At 32.3% G+C, this 23,270-nt stretch overlaps 1 protein-coding gene across 2 annotated transcripts in view; it reads right to left on the bottom strand.

Annotated features, from left to right (window-relative positions):
- The window catches only part of LOC115440501 (fibroblast growth factor 22), a 251,754-nt gene that overhangs the window by 5,248 nt on the left and 223,236 nt on the right, over positions 1 to 23,270 (bottom strand). The gene's annotated exons all lie outside the window — the stretch shown is intronic.

A 23,270-nucleotide genomic window follows, 5' to 3' on the forward strand; every position in this document is an offset into this window, starting at 1 on the left:
GTACATTGAATTAATTGTGGACATTTATGAGTAATTATAAGCCATGGTGGACGTTGTATGAAAGACGAAGGCAAATTATGTTTATGTGAAGTTAAGTTACTGGAAACGTAAGCGGTACTGCGATCCAACAAATGTACTCACATTAAATACAACTACAATGTTAGGGTTTAACGCAAAGCTGGTAACATTATAAAGCGCCATTTTTTAATCTTAATCATCAGATGCTATGTTAAAAAATAGTTTTTATATTATTATTATCCTGAGTCTTTGTTAGGGCACTATTGTGAGGAGCATTGAGGGTGAGTTGCGATACTTTATGAAGAAGGAATTAGATTTTTGGGTATCCATCCACTGAAAAACCTCGATAGTTATTTGATGGATATGTTACCCAAGAATCTATCGTAAATAACCACGCCTTTATGTTTTAATTTACTTAGAAAATTCTATGAAATCTCTATTTAAAATAGGTATTTATTGTTAACAATGATCTAGAAATCAAACAGGGGACCTCCCGGCCTACAGCCGTATACGCTATCATGTACCAAATAGGCGGTTATATAAATCACTCTACTAACTCTTACTAAATACCTTATCTATATGCCCATAATGCCATTTGAACTGACCAATAATTTAATACACTTTCCAACAATCGATACCAATAAATCGAACATAACCTCAAAATTGCGCGCGCTTTATGCACCACACCCTTACATAGTCGGAAGCCCGTTAGCGAAATAACCTATTACCTCTTTTGCATTCTTAATATAATGTAGAATTTATATCCAACATCAAGGTAGCGATGGAGATTAAATAATACGGCTTGTTGCCACCCATGGCGCGCGCTGTTGGGCGTATGTTGGCGATGTTTGTGTGGGCCGGCGGTACCACTGTGCTGTAAATAGGTTTGATATGTGAATTGAAACGTTCAGAGTGTTGCGGTTTATTGGATGCGATTTTTAAAAACAGAACGCTCTTCTGCATTTAATAAGTTTTTATTTCTTTTTTTATTTGGTACAAGGATTTTTTAAAATTATGGTAGTACTGCGCAGTAAGAAGCTTACAGGCAATAGTAAAATATGTAAAGGATTTAAATTACGGCATTGATTTTTGACGCATACTTAGGCTTTTTATTATAGACTTCTATAGTGTATTAACAAAAATAAGTATTCAAATGACCTATGACTAAAATATATTTAAAATCCCCTTAAAAATAGAGTTACAAATAAATTGAAGCAAATTGAATAGAGTTGTTTACATCTCACGTTTTATTAAAACATTTTTTAAATCAAGTGTGTAACTCTATTACAGCTCGTAATCTCATAATCCACTAATAGAGGTCACTACTTAGCCCGCAGCAGTTAATTTATGTAACTAATACCATACATTATTGGACGAATATACAGTCCAGTTTAAAAGACAACTTAATCACTAGTGAAGCATTAAGATTGTATTTAAATTGTTTAAGCATTATGTTTTAGTGATCTTTGCCTGTGGCGATGTGTGTTAAAACTTGAAGTTTTTTTTACGAGCATGAAGTGCGCCTGTATTTTGATGAGCTATGCGCGAATCAAGTGCATGAGCATTTCGCCGCGGTTCTTCGTTGTTACAAGCGAACAGTGAGGGGACGCAATCGCTAGATAAAGTAGAAATCTATTGCCACAATGAAATTCAAAGTTGTCACAAAGGAGTTTCCTACCAAGGAATCCAAATCAAGATTTATTCTTTTATACATGTATTGTGGATACTCAATTTCTATTTCATTGCAAATTTTGCAGGCTAGACGGCGCCGACAAAGTCAGTATATTTCGTTTCGGTCGTTTTCTGCCACGTATTATATGATGAGAAAAATGTTAGATGAAAGAGGGGCATTATTCTAGCGCTAAGAACGATGATGCATTACAACATCAGTTCATAAGAATTTCAGATTTATATTCAATGTTGTGCAAGTATCGCAATCAAACTTTATGGAGCCCATAGAGCGTTTTGTATTTTTTTTTATTGTACTCTATGGTTTATGTATTGGATACTTGGGTAAGTTATGAATTTTGATGGAGACTGATGGATATTTCGGCTGTATAATTTCTCTTTATATATATTTTTTTCTACATAGTTACTTTTTACTGTTTGATTTAACTATTGTGGGATGTATATGAAGTTACAACAATGCATTTTGACATCAAATCGTCGAAAGTTATTTGACTTTACTATCGCCTATTTTTCATTGTAATAGCTATAAATATTTTTTAAACATTTTCATTGTATATTGATAGAATTAATTTAATCTGTATTGATAAGTCGATGTGTCAGTTTATCAATTTATTTGCCCACTCGGTACAATTTAATGGAGTCAGAAGTGACTTTCACTGGTAAATAGTTTTGACCTTTGCCTATGGTTGTTAGGTATACTTGCTTATTAGCATTTGATTTGAATGCAACGCCATTACTTATATCGGCTCGTTTATAAAATAAATGCGGTTGAATCCGGTTGTTACGTCTTTGGAGAGATCGGATACAACGAACAAAAGTTAGTTTACCGGTATTTATAGCATTAATTTTATACTTTTGATTGGTCCTCTTCATTCCACGGTATGAAGTAGCACAGCGGTTATAAGTAGTTGCTTAATCGATATCGATAGAATACACATATGGTGGGAATTTTTATAAATAAATGATCTGGTTGGACGCATACGTAATGTGATGTCGTTTCTAATATCTTTTAAAATCCTTACACCAACTCACATGAAGCATTATTTGACGAAATCAAAAAAAAGTTAAATACATATAAAGATAAATATTTTAAAGATTAATATTTGCCATTTTTATTTTTACAAACATTTTGAAGCGACGGAGTCATTCAGCCAGCATATTTATGAAGACAAAAAGTGATAAATAACCATTCACTCTTTCATTCACTCATTATCACATTCAATTAGTACCGTATTTTATTAACGAGTTAGTGGAACTTTTGGGGTATTTAAAAGTAAAATTAGAATGACATCAGCTAGATAAAGACTGTTACAAATAGTTCAATTAAGGCATTTGGATCGAAGGTGTATTATCATTAAGTTGCACCCACAGTTTCCACGTGAACAGGGAACACACAGTAGGAAAAGATGTGCAGATTGTGGTGTTTCGATCGATTTTAATGCTTAAATATATGAATATAACATTCATATTCAAATAAAGAAAGAATAAAGTTTATTTGTCACAGAGATAACACAAAGAGAACAATGAAAAAAATCAAAGTAAAGATTAGGTAATAAAAACCAAACTATTGAACCGATTTTAAAAATAATTCTGTGATCCAATCTGAAAGTACATTCTTTCAAATAAAAAATAATTATTTTCCAAATCGTTTAAAAATGAGTTTTGAGGTAACAATTTAATTAAGAACATCTAAATCCTTTCTCAAGTGTATCCATCCTTTTTCAAGTCAGTGAATATATGAATTCGATCGATCTACATTAAATTCTGTATTCGCGAACTGGCTTCTGACTTGAATTTTACGCTGTGATTTATCTTTCACTGAAAATTTTGCTTGTATAATAAATAGAATTAAATTAAATATTTACAAATTAATAAACATTTAAACTTAACATCAGTGCTTCAAGAATTTCAAATTTTATTATCAGGTCAAATTAACTTAATACGAAAATATTAATAACTGCAAAGGACGTTGAACTATTGAACATTATTATTTACCCCGAATTCGCCACTTCAAGATGCCTCTCTGTCCACTCTGTTACAGACTCGTCATTGCTTATCTTATCAGTGGACTATTAGACCCCATTACTAATAATAGGTACAGGACCCTGTTCAGGGAAATTGGTTTAACGGACCAACGTGTGAGAATTAGGAAAAGATAACCTGTTAGGGATTGTTGGACGATAATTTGTCATATCGATAAACTTTTTGAAATATATGCGAGTGTTTGATTTAGTTATCGATTTAAAATTTATTCTGTTTCATTGTTATTGTTATATCGGTAAGTATTCCGATGAATAAATTTCAATCGTGAAGAGAATGTGAAAATTTCTTTTAATAAAACAATGATATTGAAATTAAGACTGTCGTGGTTATTTATATTATGATTTTCGCGAACTTTGTCCGTATTGTTTTTGAACAATCGAAAACAATACGTACAAAGTTTGATATATATATGAATAAAATTTAGAAAAGAGACATAATATTACTTCTATAAATAAATTTTCATCTATGATAGTCTACTACGTTAGTGTGAGTTACAAATTAATCGTGCTTCTATTACTTTAAATGGTAAAGAGAATTTGTTGCGAATCAACGACAAAACTTTAATCAAGTTTGATGAAATATTGCATGAACTATTATAGCAGCTGGAACCTTACAAAGAAATAAGGCGTTTGAATTAATGAATAATATTCTTCAATACGCTGATTGTTAAGCAAAAGCTATTTTTATGAACACCGAGGCTCAAATACCAGTAAACCAGATTTTGTAACGCATACCGTTAAATAGTTACTTACGGTCGATAAAACTGCCCGAAATCGGGATTTAACGCCAAGCGTCATTGAATTCGCTATAAAATATTACCCTGAACAGTCAGTATCATTTGTAGGTAATATGCGAAGACATATATTATGTAACAGTTGCTTAATGCATTCAAATTTATACCCATATTGCATTTAATATATTAATAGTTTTATGCATTTGTTATAGAAGTTTGTAGTTCAGTAGTTGTGTGGGAAAGATTTGTGTTTGATTTTTGTTTCCAGTTTTAAAGTTTGCTTTTCTTTTTTATGTACTTAGCACGATATTTAATTATTGAGATGTTATTTTGAATGTTTTTTCGATCGACTCTGATGTCAAAATAAGGTGGTAATTCAAATCAGGGCGAATCTAGTAAAGTTTCAACAGTGTCTGAAAATGGGTGCAATATTTTCTTATTTATATCATACAGACTAAAAAAGGGAGTAAAGGTCTTATTTTAGTGTCGTGTTCCAAAAGTATACTACCTTTTGTACCTGGCAAAGTAAAGGACATAGTCAATACGCATTGGTACCATCTGCATTCCTTTGAACATAATTATTATACCCATGAAAGTATGCTATTTCTATATTAGAAGAAAATTATTCGCTTTAGGTTTTGTACGATTATTTAGCATATCTTCTATCTAGCATATCTAAAATTAGAAATTGATTAGAAATTAATATGGGAGGAAGTTTGTTCGTAAATTTCCGTCGTCTTGATATAGGTACAGTCAACCACAAAAGAAATACAAGATTTCATATCGGCTTTAAAATTTTGTGTCCGCATTAACAATTGCTTTTTCTTTAATGAAATTAACTATAAGCGGTTTACTTTAAATAAATAAAAAACATATTTTAAATAAAGTCAACGTGTAGAAGCCTTTTGAAGTGTTGAGTTTGTTCAACTAATTTTGTGACTGACTGTACATTAACATTGTTATTCTGTGTAAAAGATATCTGTATAAAAAAACAATAATGCGATTATTTACACAATTAATATGTCGTAACAATAACAGACCTCAGATGACCAGTTGCCTCTTTAGCTATAAAAATAATTTGCTACAAAATATGCACATCCGCTTACAATAATTTATTATGAAACTATCAAAACGCACGACTTGACTTAACAGCTTACTTACAATCCAGATGTCACGCTTTCGAACGCACCTCGTGAATAACACGTAAATATTGATTTTGTATATTAACATAAATTTTCCAATAAATCGTGCCAACCTCGCGGGGTCAAACATTTTACTGTCGTGGATTATCGATGCCGATGATCGTATATCGATAAAAGCACGACACTAGTACACACAGGGCTATCGTTTACCATCTTTATTGGACAAAAACAATAGTGGTAACATCCTTTTGGTAACTTGTAAAGGATTCAATATGACGGAATTAAGTTTTAGTGCCTTGTGACAATGGTCACGCGGTTTTTTGTCGCGTTCCCGACACCCACAATTGTTTTACGATATTAATGATATTGGTTTCTGTACAAGGATATGGTTTCTGGATGTGTTTTGTTTTTCTAGTAGCTGTCATTTGGCTGCATTAGCTTTTTATATTTGGAATTCATTGTCCACCAGTGGCCAGTGTGGAGTTAATTGTTAAAGTAGAAGTAGATATTTTATTTTGTTATATTCGTCGTTGTATCAGGTATTTCTCAAGCCATTGTTCCGAATTAAAATTAAAAATAAAATCAAATATTTTTTTTATTTATTCATAGCCATGGATACATGTCCTTCAGCCGAATAAAAATACAATTACAATCAGCAATATTGCCAGCGTAAAAATAAAAATTCTACCTCAATTAATAATTATATATAATTGTACAGTAATATACAAGAGACAGCCCTTCCCAGACACAATAACCACAAAACGAATCACAAATTGGTTCTCAAAGCACGTAAAATAAGATTGTGCGCCAACACGCCTGTATGACATTATTTTTCACTGGACACGTAAATCGCGCTTCGTATAAATCTGTCCTGACTAGACCACCGTAATTGACAAATATATTGCTTTATAAATAAGTCTGCTACGCGTAAATTAAGTTTCAAAGCTTTCTAATATGGCGTTTGCTTTGCGTTTGTTGACCGATTTTAATCTACGTTTGTTTTTTAGTTTACGTCATGTCGTGGTTAAAAGTGGTTTGTTAGTCATTAGGTTAAAGTTATTTTTGCTCTTGGTGAATGTGTAATTTATTTTCAGAACGTGAATGAATGGGAAGACGATGAAATTATTTTTCAGTGGCAACATTTTTCTCAGTGAAATTGACAAAATTGGCGGTAATTTTGACCTCAGAATTTTGACAGTGCTATAAGAACTGTCATATATTTTTACGGTTAAATTTAAAAAGTAATTGTAACCTTTAAGCCTCCATGATGTATTCATTAAAATAAAATTACAACTCAATTATATCTTAATTGGGTTGTGACTTTCATTCATCTTAACGGAAGTGGTATCCTTCGTTTCATTTTATTTTCTAATCGACAGTAGCTGTTCGGTGGCTTTAGATCGTTATTGGGTATGTGGGCGAGGACAGGAATCGCTTCAGCTGAGATAAAAGTGAAAGCATTAGTTTAAAAAAAATCTAAATGAAACCAATTCTGTGGTAGAAGGATTATTTTGAAGGAACACAAAATTTCTTATTGGATTTTTTTAGTTGAGTTACTACGAATGCGGTTAGCTATTTTAGTTTGTCGGGCAAATAGTACATTTTTGGGTCAGCAAGATTATTTTTACTGTTTATTTTTTATTACAATCTGTAATACGACGTTCAAAATAGCATTTTTAACAGATAATAAAAATTAGACATCATAATGTTTCAAACTCACATTTCGTCATTTCCACTACTTTCGTATGAGTTTGACAATTATACACCAAGATGACTTTATAAGATGAAATGCCCCGTTTAATGGCTCGTAATTCATTTGGCAGGCGGCCATGTTGCACAATTTCAAACAATTCGTTTGACATTTGCGCGTTATAATTTCCTTGGACGCGTCGGGGTGTTAATCAAATGAAATGATAAATTAGTCTATAAAGTTTGGTATGAGGATTGGGTATTGTTTATGGTTCAGCTTCCTTCAGGGCATAACTAGTGAGTCTTTACTTTGGTTTAGTTTTAAACATGAATAAACTGCGCCTTTCTATACAGTTAAGATAATAACAGGAAAATACTGTGATATAGATATAACAAATATGCGGTTAGTTGTCTTTTTCTAGATTATGGATTGGCGTTTACAGGAAAGAGACAGTTGCATTGCCATTTTCTATGGAGTTCATTATTTGACGATATTATCCAATGAACTTTCTATGACTATGATTCTAGATGCTTAAAGTTCAAAAGATTTTCTACCATAATCCAAGTTGATTATGATTGAAAAGATTTTTTTAAGGTTCATATATACTCCATATCAAAGTAGTGAAATGTGTTGCAAGATTTGTAATCAGTAAATGACGTCGGGTTTATGTGTTTATTTACACTCATTAAGGCCATAAATAATGCAGAGGAGGGTACGGTTTCTTTGCTAGTTGCGACAGACAGTTAATTAAGATTTTTCCATTTGATGGTTGTACAGTTTCACAATATATTTTTTACTCGTTATTTACTATTAGACTTAATATATCTATGAAATTACTGTTTTCTAACGTACTAATGTATGGTCTGGTTAGATTAGTGTTACCAGTTATGAGGTACTAAATCTAAATTAGGGAAAACAATAGAATTTTTAGACAAAAAATAAAAATGACCCGCATACTAAATTATTTTGACTTTTTATTTTATATTCAGGTATAAAAGACACAGCTATCGATAGCATTCTTTATTAGTCAACTTGACCGATGCGGAGATACCAAACGCTAGACTGAAAGTATTCCAAACATTTCGCCGTGTTATTTCTTGTCATCGCGCGATAAATAAACCGTCCTCGCGTGTATTATGATGTCTAAGATGATCTACAGCTCATGTTAGAAGACAGGACATGCATTGGCCGGGAGAACATCTGACACTTGTAATGTATGTAAGCGAAGTTGGGTGACATGTGCTATGTCAACTATGGACCGTATCCTCTTTTGGTTGGTATGAGGAAATTAGTAAAATTACTTAGCTTATAACCAAGAATATTAAACAAAAAACAATTACTTTGTTTTTCAAAAATATTCTTATCGAACTTTGTTCTAGTTGCCTTGAACTTATTGTAATATAAAAGCTTTAAGATTATCGTTCCAAAATCTTTTAATCATAATCAATAAATTAGCTTTAGGCAACAAGAGGCATAAACTCCGAACCATCTTTTATAATTAGGCAGAATGTTTTATACGACCTTCGTCTAAAAAAATCAACGAACGCGTGTACCGGCAGTGTGAGAACCAGGCTAGTTTGTTCCAGCATCGTGTTCGATTTTTAAAAAAACGAGCGACAACCGGCGGCGCCCGAATGACACGTCGAGGGTTGCGACCAAATATTGTTAAAACTTCCGAGAATCGATCGGCATCGATAAAAAAGATCGATGCTATCGGCCCGTGTTATTTCCTAGTAACCTGATGGGATTTCGTCAATTGTGGAGGAAGATGAAACATTTCGGCAATCCAAGCGCGGTCTGAGCTGTCGTCTGCGAATCTAGTGTTAATTTATGCGACTGCGGCATCTTTCAGTCTTTGAATAATGATCCACTTTCCTGGGATTTTTCTCATTCGTAATTGAGAATGGTCTAGCCAATTAAGGTAAATTAATAATAATCATTCCTGTGATGCCAGACATTCGTTTGGATTTATAGTCGGATTTGTTTGCGGAAAATTTGGATGCGTGACCGCCTCAGTTAGTTTTATTTAAAAAGGTCTTTGAAAGAAGTTTATATGTGTTATCCTTACATTCCAACGTATTTCTAATGAACTGCTGTACTATTTCGCAGTTCGAACAATTTATAATTGTTCTAACGGAGAATCTATTTTCTATTACTGTACAAATGAATTACCGAGCAATTTGTGGCCGACACCGGCTCAGTTTACCAATAATTATGACTAGTATATTGGATGATTCAAAGTTAATTTCCATATTTATTAGGTTTTAGTGCGTTGGTATTATTTATTAAAATAAACTAACTGCAAAAAATATCGTATTTCAAATTACACGGATACAAATCGAACGATATTTAAGAAACAGTGTTAATTTTATAGTTATAATGCAGCTTTACAACCAACATCGCAAAAAAATATATATATTTGTTTATGCACAATTAGATGATAAATGGCCGCCGCTGACATTTAACGCATTTCCTGATTATAACAAGCGAAAAATTAACTTGTTAATATAATTCTTAAACATGTAATTATTGTACCACGGCCGTTAATGATAGGTTTTGTTTGAGCATCAAACAATGTTTTTGCGCGTCTCGACGTTTGGCCTTTGAATTATTCATTTATTTCGTATTACAAACGGCTGGGTTCGTTTTATGATAATTCTTGCAGTAACATCGTGGTTCAGATAAATCTCATACTAAATATTAACTTAGAGAGTAAATATTAAATCTAGCTTGGAGATTTCATGGGACATTAGCACTAAAATCTCGAAAATTCGTCAATAACACTGAAAGATATACCAGGTTTCGATTATGTGCTTTTCTTCCTATTTGCAATATAAGTTGCTAAGTAAATAATTCAACCGAAAATAACTGTAATGAATTATCTAAAAAAGAACGAAAATCAATATAAAATTCAATAGAATTCAATGATCATTTAATTTATGAATTTAATAACCGGACCAGTTTCTTCATAACAAACTCATAAACAATAAAGTATTATATAATAATAAAATTCCTAATCCTCTTTAGACTATATAAAACCATTTGAAAAGAGGTATTTTTTTATTTTGCTCCAATTTATAGATTTTTTCCCACAATGGCAACATTGTTATCTAAGAATGACATTTGGCTTTATATTTATGTGTTCAAATACCTAATGCGATCAATTTTATAGTCGCAATCTGCTATAAAATATTTACTTTAGATAGTTTTTGGATAATAAATTAGAGGCTTTTTGTTTTTTCATAGGCTTCTTATAATGTATGGCACGTCTGTGAGTTTTACGATTTTATGATGCTGGTCTTGTAAAAAATATTGGTACGACGGAATTTTATTAAATCAACAAAATGTCAGGATTATAAAGCTTATATGCTTAACAGGCAAAAACGGCTTTCATGAAAAACCATACGCATTTATACAAATTATATTTGGCAGAAATAGCAAGAAAAACCCAGTATTAGGTATGCCTAGATACTCCGTAAATGTATGTAGTTATAATTTAGCCTTTTGAATTTTCATACATCACAACATCACGCATTTTATCCCCGAAAGGGTATGCAGAGGCGCAACCAAGGCACCTACTTTTCGCCAAGTGTGTTCCGTCCCATGATGTGATAGGGGGCGAGCCTATCGCCATATCGGGCACAAATTCCAGACTCCGGGCTGATACCGAGCAGAAAAACCCAAATATCACTTTGCCTGACCCGGGATTCGAACCCAGGACCTCAGAGCGGTGCCGTACCGCGCATGCAGTACAACTACGCCACCGAGGCAGTCAATATGAATTTACATGGGATACTTTAATTCAATCAATAGCTTAAAAATAATTAGAATTTAGTTTAAACGTACCCTAATAAAATACTTTGAAATTTGTAACATTTGCAAGCATTACTAAATCAAAATTCCATTCGATACTATATTTTCTATAACATTAAAAGTTCACTCCGACGCCTAGTGCTGGTAAACCCTCGCTGATACAAATCTATAAAGTTTAAACCATACTTTATCTCAATGGGCCATCAAATAACAGTATAATCCGATGTGTTCGTATTGTTGGGCCAACAATGATCTTGCACTATGTATTTGTAAAGATACAAATCATGTCATCTGCAAATATTTGTTTCGGCTTCAAGGTTATGGGATCGAAAACTTGTAATAACCGATAATCAAATATGCATATACCATGCGATGCATATAACTGAGAATATCTAATAATATTATTAATAACAGCTTTTGCTCGCGGCTTCGCTTGCGTGAAAGAGTTTTCCGGCATACAAAGTAGCCAATAGCTCTCAGGAGTAATGTAGCCTCCTTTAAGTGAAAAAAAATCATAATCGGTTTAGTAGTTCCTGAGATTACCGTGTCCAAACGAACTCTTCAGCTTTAAATATTAGTATAAAAGTCTATAATTAATTTAGTATTACAATCCGTTCAAAAAATTATATTTAGTCAAGCAAAATTAAGACAAAACTAAATATATACACAATAAACAATCAGTTATAAATAGACTTAATACTGTATAGCCCATATTAATTCCGTAACAGTTGTACAACTGCTCACCCCATGGATACAAGCGTGAATTTATTATATTCAAAATACATACACGTTGAACGTAAAATCACCTTAAAAGCGAAATAATTTACCAAAGATCGTAGAAATCGCAATAACGAAAGATTTATTTAACAGTATGTTATCTTTATGTCTTTATTCAAATTTAAGTAATGTAATAAAGCAATAAACAAACATTTAGATTTACAATCTTTCTGTAAGCTTTTAAGACACTGTCCCCCTTATTCATAAACGTTTTTTATCTAAGGACGGAGTAAAGCTGTGATAACAAGCCTGTTTCTCAATGCCCAACGGCACTGAGAAATAGACATAGGGCCATTGTGATTGATTATTATTGTTGTATTTCAATATTAGCCAATCACAACGGCCCTACGTCTACGCACTGCGAAGACTGCCATGCCGTCAGCACTGAGAAACAAACTTGTTATCACAGCCTTACTCGGTCGTTAGATAAAAAACGTCTATGAATAAGGGGGTGTGAGTTCATTCTGCGTAGATCGGACCGTCAATAGCTAAAAGAATTTAAAATGTTATATAATTATTTTATTGATTTTTTGTATGCCCAACACCTCAGTCCGTCGTGACCAAAAAGGCTGCAGTCTTTTAAACATCGGGGGAAAATAATAATATAAAAAAACGCGATAAAATCCGTAAAATAATTTTATTCCGAGCAAAAATACGATTTAAAGTTCATTCTTCACTATTTCAAGTGTCATTTTGTGGGCTGGACTTTTGCGTACCTACGTCCTATTATAGTTGAGTCTATTTTTGATATTTGTCTGTTGCTTTAATTATAACGTAGTTGGGTCCGCCTATAGCATGAATATAGGTGAATAATATCAGAAGTCTTGTTTGTATGTTATACGTGTTAGCTAGCTATTGTATCTGTTAGTGGACTAAATAAAATGATAACTAAATAGAATGAGCTACTAAACGAAGTAGGTGATACACTGATTTTCTAACGACTTAAAAATGTTATCTAGTAGACTTTAAAAACAAAAATATAAAATGTAAATAAAAGAATGAAGATATAAAACGTTTACGATCGGCGTGTCATTGTGATCGGGTCGGTTTATGGCTATTTAAAAACTAACATATTAGGTTGCTTCAGTTTAGCTTTTAGGACAGGACAGGGAATGCATTGGAGCCCTTTAATTGTATAGTTTACTGGCATTTGCAGCTCCATTCGTCTGGACTATTTTCTAGGATGAATTGTGGTATAAATAAGCTGTTTATTTATAATTATATCGATTAGAGAAATATTTATGCTATCGATTCCAAATATGATTTTTATATGATTATTAAACTTTTGATATTTAATTAAATAGTTTAAAATATATTTTTTTAAACTACAATGTATCATTTATAAGAAACTTTATTCCTCTCATCTTAATACATTCACAAGGCTAAGCATCCTTTATATTAATTTTATCTTTAATATCAAAATAAAACTCATCCCCTAAAATAAACTATCAACACCACTCCACAACCCCAAACATTCGATATTAAAATATTCGATATCATTATTAATCATTATTAAATTTATATAGAATTATAATCTCCTAATCAAGATGGGCAACACTCATAAACTCGCCTCTTACCATTCGGGAGAAATTCCTTCTATAATAAAAACGTAATAAAATATTCGGTTGTCGATACGTTAAGATCGTGCTAGTGATGTGCTAGACCATGATCTTTTACGGTTTTAGAATGTACGGTGAAATAGAAGACCAGTCATAAAATTAGAGTTGTGAACACGCGATAAAATCGTGTGCGTGTAAGTAAATAAAATGGGTACTTTCTGAATTTTACTGTCATGTTCCGGGTGGACATAGGCATTGTAAAAGATGTAGTTTGTGATTTTATTATCATTGAAGAAAATAAATTACGAGCGTACTCCAGAATCAATGCAGTTGAAATTGTTTCAATACTTTCGCTAATATAATAAACTGATAAACAAACCCAGTGAAGACGATAAAATAACACCATAAATTAATGCATAAAAAAGTTCGGATTCCAACGACCAAAAATCAAAAACCCATAAATATATTCCATATTAAAACATAAAATAGGGTAAACAATCGTAAATAAAAATTACAACGGCCGATACAATGGCAAAGTTAATTCTAGCATAATATATGTATTCTGTGGCACGTTTTACACTTTTTTGTACGTTTTTTTGTACGCGCGGCGCCCGCCGAGAACCCTTTGGTCTGATTTTGGAATCAAAAGGACTTTTTTTTGGTTTTTCACGTTTTGTTTGTCGGTCTTGGTGTGATTTTGCTTAAACGTGAATTTTTCTAATAAATTTATAATAAATTACACGTAATGTGTTTAACCTGTATCTTATAATTCAATAATATTTTTGTGTCGCTCAATTGTTGTGATATATTATAAATGACCTAAGGAACAAGATAGATACTTGATTAATAAATCCTTGGTGAGTTATCAGTGCATTATTTCAGAACTGATGAATCTACGCTATTTGGGAGAAGTACCAATCGTAATAAATAAAGATCGGTAATCCTCTTAGGTTATGGGTGGATTTTTGGCTTGCTCTAAGTTAATAAAGCTATTAATCCTTCGCGTAACACATTTTTTTTCTTTCCCTTCCATTTTCAAATAAATATTTTTATTGTACTAATGTTTTCTTTTAATGGTAACTTTTTAATGTTTGTTTTAAGGATACTAGGGCTTTTGAGAACTGTTTATTTTTCTAACATTTTTATGTTTTTTTTTTATTACACTCCGGATATTATCCTGTGACCTGCTTCTATAGCCGCCTTAACAGCTATTAATCCATTTCTCCTCATTATCTATGGACGCTTTGTTTCGCCTTTTGTCTATGCTCCGTTAAGTAGTCGAGTCCTTTTGTAATGGACCGATAAATACAATTGTTAATGATCGCAATTTACTCCTTAAGGATCAAGACTCTCCCAAACTTTTTTAAACATCCCCGGAGCTGTCTTCTAACTTTTGTAGAGTTTAAATTCTGGATCGAATTTTCGAGTAACGCGTAAAGAAAAGAATATTTATCCTTTAAAATAATTTAACAAAACAAAAAAAATTTAAACAGTTCAAAACTTCAGATGGCATATACGCGTTAATTTCAATTGAAACATTTTATTTTTATGTGAAGTAAAGTACATCCCTTTTTATTTTATTATGGTGAAAAAAAAAATGGTAAGAACGGAAAAGTGTAACGCCGCTTAAAATTTGTTTGGTTACTTATGTGGCTTACTGTACATTGTAATATTAAGGTTATCGTAGCCCCAATATGATTATGATACGTGAATTATGATTCATATTTAATTGCGAGATGAAAGTGAAAATGGTTTTTAAGTATTTAAAGGACATTGTTCTGTGCCCATACATTATTCGCCCTGGAACCAACAGCAATGGAAAAATGTTTGTAATGTTTAGAATCATTAATAAATTCTCATGACATATTATTTATGAAACGGACAAGCTGGGATATCGCATCAATCCAAAAAAACGATGAGATTTTGAGGTTATAATTGATAGTAAACATTGAAAGCTTTTCAATGTTCAAGGTACATTTATAGTCCTACCATTTACGCTTTAAATATGCTTTTTATTGATATAAGTAGCTATCTAATATATATAAGCCCTAAAGATTCATCACTATGTAGGTATCTGATTATTTTTTACTTAAATCAGGTTATTTTAAGACTTGATTCATATAATTTTTTATAAGTAAAAAGGTACCTAATTATATAGTTATAGTATTTACATCCTCTAAGAGTACCCTTCAGATTTTATGTATTTTCTATATATGCGTACGTCGTACGTATTCCCCAAAGAGACAGACAGAGGCGCACTGTTGAGCATTCACGCTTCATCAGAAGCATGGCAGATTTTACACACTTTTGGTAGACTCTTAGGGCATGTAAGATTAAATTAAACAATAAAAAAATATTTTTGTTCATATTATTTATTTCCTCATCACCTACATTGTTTTATAAAATATTATCTGAGTATTGTGCAGGAGGGTTGTTGTTATGGTATTATTTATCAATTCAGTTTTGCCAATCACAATCACCGAGTCCGGAGTTCCAACATTCTATTACAGAGCACGCAGCTTCTACCAACATTGTTACAGCTGAAGTAAGTATAGGCTCTTGGGCATGACATGCTGTACATATAAGATCAAGGGCTACAACCTGAAAAAAAAAAACAAACAAACACATTATGCTCAAATTAGAATGGCAATATATTAATATTGTGACACACGGAAAGCAGATTTATGTATTGAAATCTTCCAGCTGAATTAAATGTAAGAAACCTTCAAGCATATGACACACATTTTTTAATCAACAATATACTTACTAGTTTGCTCTTAAGTTGCCACAGCCACATGCTAAAGTGTGTAGTAGGTAGTATACAGACTCTGTTCGCTGTCTCCACGCAGTTACCAAGAACAGGAACTGAGGAGCGAACTAGAAGTTTGACGGCAGTTAAACATGTACGATTAAAGAAAAATGTGCTTACCAAACGAGGCGCTGTCCATTGTTGTATACAATGGCGAATCTGCTCGTTCTCCAACACCATGGATCCGCCAGCAAAGCCACAATTAATGCAAAAAGCAATTTCCATTTCGTATCCGTTATCAATGCCAGGTAAATTGTTACATCAGTTCACAAAGTCCAGAAATCACAGCCAGTGTATGTCGATATCGTAATCAATCGCACAGAGTCTTTATAATAGCCGAATCGACAATGATATAGTGAGAGTCAGAGAATTATAATATATTATATGGAAAGTGACTAGTTTATTTGTCTCTGATGAGTGAAGTGTGAGTGACATTAAATTGAATTGAAAAATGAAGTAAGAATTAGGGATACTACTCGACTAGATTCTGGATCGATTATATCGATCATTTTTACAAAAATCGATTATATTCAACATAGGGTTGTTTTTATTCGGAAAAATATTTAGCGGGACCATTATCCCGGAAAATCTTTCACACGGGCGGATGCGATAGTAATTTAAATTGGAGAGAGTTTGAGGCCCCCGAGGGGAGAGAGAAGAACGCTACTTTTTATATGTATAATTCATAAATATTTTGTACGACAGAAAAATAAATGTTCGCATAATATATTATGCTCTGCTATCTGTACGAAGCTAGGGCGGGTCGCTAATATAGAATCTAAATAAACAAAGTGAATCAATATGAATTAAAAACTAAAAACAAAAACTTTTTTCATAGACGACTTGATCTATAATCAATTTAGTCCTAAAACTAACTACTTATTTATTTGAGACGCATCCACTGCTCGATTAAAAATTATTATAATAAAAGAACATATCGCCTCTCAAATCGAATATATTAAAATGTTTCAATAATTAATTTTTGGTAATTAGATTTATCGTTTTGTCAAAGCGGTACATTTCTATACACAATTAGTTGTAAACATGTCGGCGACTTTGACTTTAAGTCGTTACAATACTTTTATATATTCATTTTGGATGTAGCAGCTTGTCCGTTTTATACACATATTTGCAAATAATATAAAAACATATATAAATAATTATGGTGCTAGTCACACCTTTGTTGGTTCTGGGGCCGTTTTCGACAATGTCCTTTTAGTGCGTTTACTTTAGTTTCACTATTCATTAAAAGATGGCGCTCCTTACACCAATTATTACGTTTACATAGTTTCTAATCCTGTAGTTCTGTATAATTTATGGTTATATCTACTATAACCATAAATTATACAGAACTATTGTATGTCTGTACATAGTTTACGCACCTGCTGAGTTTCTTATGATTTTATATTTGTTCTAATTTGGCATAAAAAATGTCATTATTTCTTATCATTACATATAATAATTTTATATAAAGTAAAATAAAATTAAAATATTATCTAGCATGAGAACTTGTGACTCTAGTAAATATGCAATATTTTAAAATTATTGTTGTGTTTTACTTTTATTTATATCAATCTCCTTTCCTTATAGCCATCGTGTTACGAACGGAGCCGCTGGCAACACTACGTTAAAATACGGGCACTCAACGCTCAGTCGGTGGTCGGTGTTGCCGCGTTATAATCGCATTAATATTGCCAGCTGTTTACAGATTATGGAAGGAAACCAGTGGCTCCAGTTAGAGTAATCCTGGATTGATTGGACTGGCTCCCACGGCAGACCGTTACGTGAGTAATTAGGACAGTGGGATACTGAGTGTTAGCACCTGTAAAATGGCTTCTTCTTTGGTAAGTATTTCTCTGTGTGTGAGTGAGAATAAATATAGGTAACGAAATAGTTTTAGAAAATATTCTTACTAAATTTTCTGTCTGATTTGTCCTTTTAATAACTTCGTTCTATCTAATGTAGAATGAATCAATGTTTTAAGACAAACAAAAAAAAAACAAATTAGGTAGAAAAAATCGTAATATTTCATGAAAACTATTTCTTTATGTCAATTTCTTTTGAGAAATACTTGGCGATGTTTTTTTTTCTTTTTAATGTTAAGTACTTATTCAAACAGTAATAAGTTTAAGCAAACGTAGGCGATTAATCTTTTTCACTCTGCTTTTCTTTTCGTCGTACTGTCGAAAATTCCAAATTCATAATGTTATGTGAATCTAAGGTTTGGTCTGTCCGGATGCCAAATATTCAAATCCATGAAGCAGTTTATGCTTTTACTTCTGTTTTATATACAAACTTTTACATATATATATTAGTAGGATATTTATTGGACATTCTAATCATAAACCTAATAGTTTTATTACATAATTTCATATAACATTGACGCTAAATGGTATACAATAAAATGAAATATGTGTGTAATTGAGTATTAATCCAGATTTAGATTTCAAAACGCGACGAAAGGTTTATAACCTAAATCTAGATTTACAGGGCTTATCCGTAGACAAGTAAATAATGGGATCTATTGAAATTTGTTGTCAGTGGAAGAGGGCGTGGGACTTACTAATCCTTTCAAACGGACTGTCATAATAAGACCGACATATTATGCTGTTTATTAGTATTTTGATGTTGATCCCGCTGCCCTAAGCCCTGCTGGCCGAAATAGAAATTAGTTGGTTGCCAAACAAATTTGTTATTCTTTAGATATTTCACTGATATCTCTGGATGACAATTAATAATAATAAGCATGTTTTGAAATAATATTTGTAAATTTTGAAGAAGAGATGTTTATTAAAATTAAACTATTTTTTACCCGTGACCACGAACGCTGTAAAGTCTTCGAAACGTCGGGAGAAAACTAAAATATTAAAACCGCGATAAATCCGAAAAATAGTTTAATGTTTAACATTCGCGTAAACATAAGAAATCATTAAGAGATATTTAGTTATAAAAACAAACTTTTGTAAATTGCGCATTTGCTTAAACGTTATGAAACATACTATGTACCTAATTTGTAATGTACAATTGTTAATTTTTCCTAATAAATAAATAAAATAAAGCTTGTTTGTATTACTGTAAATGAATTTGATAATTTAGTCATATATATAATACTTTTATAAAATTTACGCACACCTAAAGACACCTATGATCGTAGACTAGATGCCTTACTGCAATCGTTAGCGCTAAGGTTATGTATGGGAATGATATACATTTTTTTTCTATTAGCTTTAACGTTTGCGGAAAGATATCTTTGGCTACGATCTCATATGTTACGTATCACAAATATTAAATATAGTTATCAGTAGGTATAAGATCATTTCCCAAAAATCCTATTAGATAATTTGCTGATTCCAATTTAAAAAGTTATGAATACTTTCCAGTGGCGAAATACCATTTCTGCCGGCTTCTCAATGAATGTAAAATCTAATTATCATTACAGCGTTTTGCAGACGCATTTATTTATTTATTTTTGCACTTAATATACAAATGTATACAGGTGGACTTAATGCCATAGGCATTCTCTACCAGTCAACCTCAGGGTGGTGCAGAGATAATCATGGTAGGTGCATCACGGTAATATGACACCGAGAAAGAAGAAATTATATTATTATACTAAATAAAGCATTTATTTTATAAGTAGACATGTTGGTTGTCTTTCAGAAAATTCCACACTTTTCCACTGATATATTCTCTCAGTGTGCCACCGGCCGTACCATAGTCTATCGGTGGCAAGTGGATTGCTCGTATTTTTAAGAGGAAGCTCTGACAACAAAGATTATGAATGATCGATGCACTTCGCTCGTGTTCTATTATATCCATTCGTAAATGTGTCCCGGGATAACGATCCCGTGGACCGGGACTGTTAATGTACCGTACGATTTGGCGAAGTGTCTATACAGTGTAAAAAAATATTTTCTTTTCTAAAATTTGTCATAACTATAGGTAATATTATGTATTTAAAGTATAATCTGTAGAATTTCTGATTAATTCATTCCAGATGACAGAGTAATTTGTCATAATTTGAGTTACAAAGTTGAGTTTCATTTTTATTATAATACTTCAAGAACTTATTTTATATCTTGTACGGTTATCACTTCAATTTTTACAATAGCGATATTAACGACTTATGTCGTGAAAAGTTACATATTTCGCCCTACAGATCTAAATTAACCAGCACCATAATAATAGCATCTTTAATATCTGTTTAAATGTAAAACATCTACCAAATAGAATTAAGGCGGGAAAATTTTATGCCCTCCGACATACCAAATAAAAGGCGCTTTCAGAGTGAAAGTGTTATAATGTTAGGAATAGCGGCATTCCCGAGGGAACTCGCGGTATTTTAGTTATTCCCGGCTTTTGCTCCCTCGAATTTTATGCTACAAAGCGTTTTGCTGGATTGGTGATGGATTTATTTATGAAAATCTATTTGAATTTTTTAATATTACTCTACATATTTTGCTTGTTTTAAACATTGTTTATTTTTACTCATATAAAATGAGAATAACCTCTCAAATTACTAAAATTAGAAGAATAATAAAGTCCAATTATTTATTTTAGCATTCTATATTAAATCTAACTTTTGCCTGCGGCACCCAGGAGTACTGGAGCGTGCTATTAACGAAATAATAATCAACAGCACCCAGGAGTAATGGAGTATGCTATTAGTAAAAAAATCAAAATCTGTGTAGCAGTTTCTCAGATTATCGCGTTCAAACAAATCCTCAGCTTTATATATTAGTATAGATAGATTTTAACTATCCAAAACAATATCCAAGGGTATTAACCGTACGGTATATATATTTTAAATGTATTAAAAATGTAAATCATTGCGAAAATAACCCCCAATCCACACAGTTGCGATCCGCAACAAAGACAGTGAACTACAGTAACAGTCAGTTGTTATAAAATGCTCGTAAAAGCGGGAGTACTTCGCGTGCCGAACATTCCTATGATGTCGGACCGTGCTCCGACCCAAATCTTACGCTGAAACTGTAAAACCTTAACCAAAAGGAAGATAGTTATAAGAAATGTCACTTAAATAGAAGCTAAGAATAAATTATACTTTTGTAAACGATTTATTTAGTTATATATAATTGATATAATTCAATACATCAAACCTTTTCGGTGATTAATTCTAATCACCGAAAAGGTTTGATGTATTGAACCTCTTAATAATTCGAAATCTAAAATTTACAATTGAATTATTACCTTATTAATTTAATCACTATCCATCGAATGTACCTACTAGCTATATAATTCGATCTAACTACTATAGACAAGCCAAAGAACTTGTCAATATAACAATATTTAATAATTGGTGATGAGAACCGAAGCTGTCGCCACAGTAACAATTCTCAGTAATTTTTCACTGGTCTTCGCGATACAGGCCTCGAGCCTAGTGCTGCGTAAAATATTTTTTATTATAATTAAATTTTTAAATAGATTGACGTAATACCATAGATGAATTATATGGTAGATTACGGGAACGTAACATTGATTATTGAGATGACCAGCACCTTTGCATCACTATGAAAGTTGAAAATTTGGTTGCATTACTGTTCGTATCGAAGCATGCACGATTAGAAAAAGCCATCCAATCAAATGCAGCAGTTATTGCATTTCTGGAAACGTACTATCAGACAAGCGCATCCTCAGTCAAATACACTAGTTATTCAAAGGACAACTCCACTCTGCCACCACCTTCAAAATCACGTTCAAAGCCGAAGACAAATGACTTAAATCTACAAAGAGTCGAGTGGAGGCCACACCTTATGACAAATAGTGTTGTGCGCGCTCTAATGAATCGAACGGCCTGATTAATGGTGTCACTCGGGTGTTATCGGGAGCTGTGTTTGTGTAGCGCCTAATGCGATTATAGGGTTGGACTTTGTGGGGTGGGTGGTTATATATATTTGTATTCTTGCCCTGATTATATGGTTGGTAATAGCTGGCGAAATGTGGGTGTGATTACGCCTCTGCCTACCTCTGAAAAAGGGGAAGGCGTGATGGTATATAGTTTTATCTAAATTTGTGGCTTCGATCTTATGTTTATCTCAATCAAGAGGTTAATATAATACTGTATTTCTTTAATAAAATCCATGGAAACGTTCAGTATGTAAATTAATTATTTTCATACAGGTCATAAGATAATTCGTTAGTCAACGTGCCAACCCTACGTCGAAACAAAAACACTCCCTCCGCCCTCGATAATTCAATCATTCACAAGGTCTGACCGATCTAAGTGACTGCCGCCGATTCCCGCGCCTCCGATTGTCCAAACAAATACTATTTTTCAAAACGATACTTCTATTCGAATTAATTGTAGTCGCTTTGACGTTTTAGTGACGTGATAATAAAATATATCGATACACTTTGATACACTTTTAGTTTTTTGTTGAAGAGTGAATTCCTCTTGATAGTGCTGAGAACTGGACTCGTGTTCGAATCATTAATCAGTCATTTACAATGATAGCAAACTATTTTTAAATAACGCTACAGCCACAGGTCAAATCATAACAAAATTTAACGAATTATAAATAAATATTATCATTAGTACAAATGGCAGATCACAATTCTTTTGCATTGACTTTTTTTTATTTAGTACTAGATACGATTTTACAAAACAGTTAATATAAATTCCAAATAAATAATTTAATTTAAATTATTATACATTAAATAAAATCACTCTCAAAATAACACTATCGAAAAAAAAAACAATATAATTCTATGCTTTTTCCTAAAACATGGAAAATACGGAAACTAGATCATTAATAAAAACACCCCCATTGAAGGGTGCGAATGACTTGTCACTCAGACGATGACAAACGACTTGACGATACGATTTATCTATCATCTATTGCAATAACAGTAGCTGTCAATAAAGTCATTCATTTTTTCGTAAATTGATAAATGTCACAAACAATATAATGTGAAAAATGACATCTCTACATGTTTTTTCTGTTATTTCTCTGAAGTGTTTTGTACATCACTATCG

This window comes from Manduca sexta, chromosome 6 (genome assembly GCF_014839805.1).
Source record: "Manduca sexta isolate Smith_Timp_Sample1 chromosome 6, JHU_Msex_v1.0, whole genome shotgun sequence".
NCBI classification, from domain to species: domain Eukaryota; kingdom Metazoa; phylum Arthropoda; class Insecta; order Lepidoptera; family Sphingidae; genus Manduca; species Manduca sexta.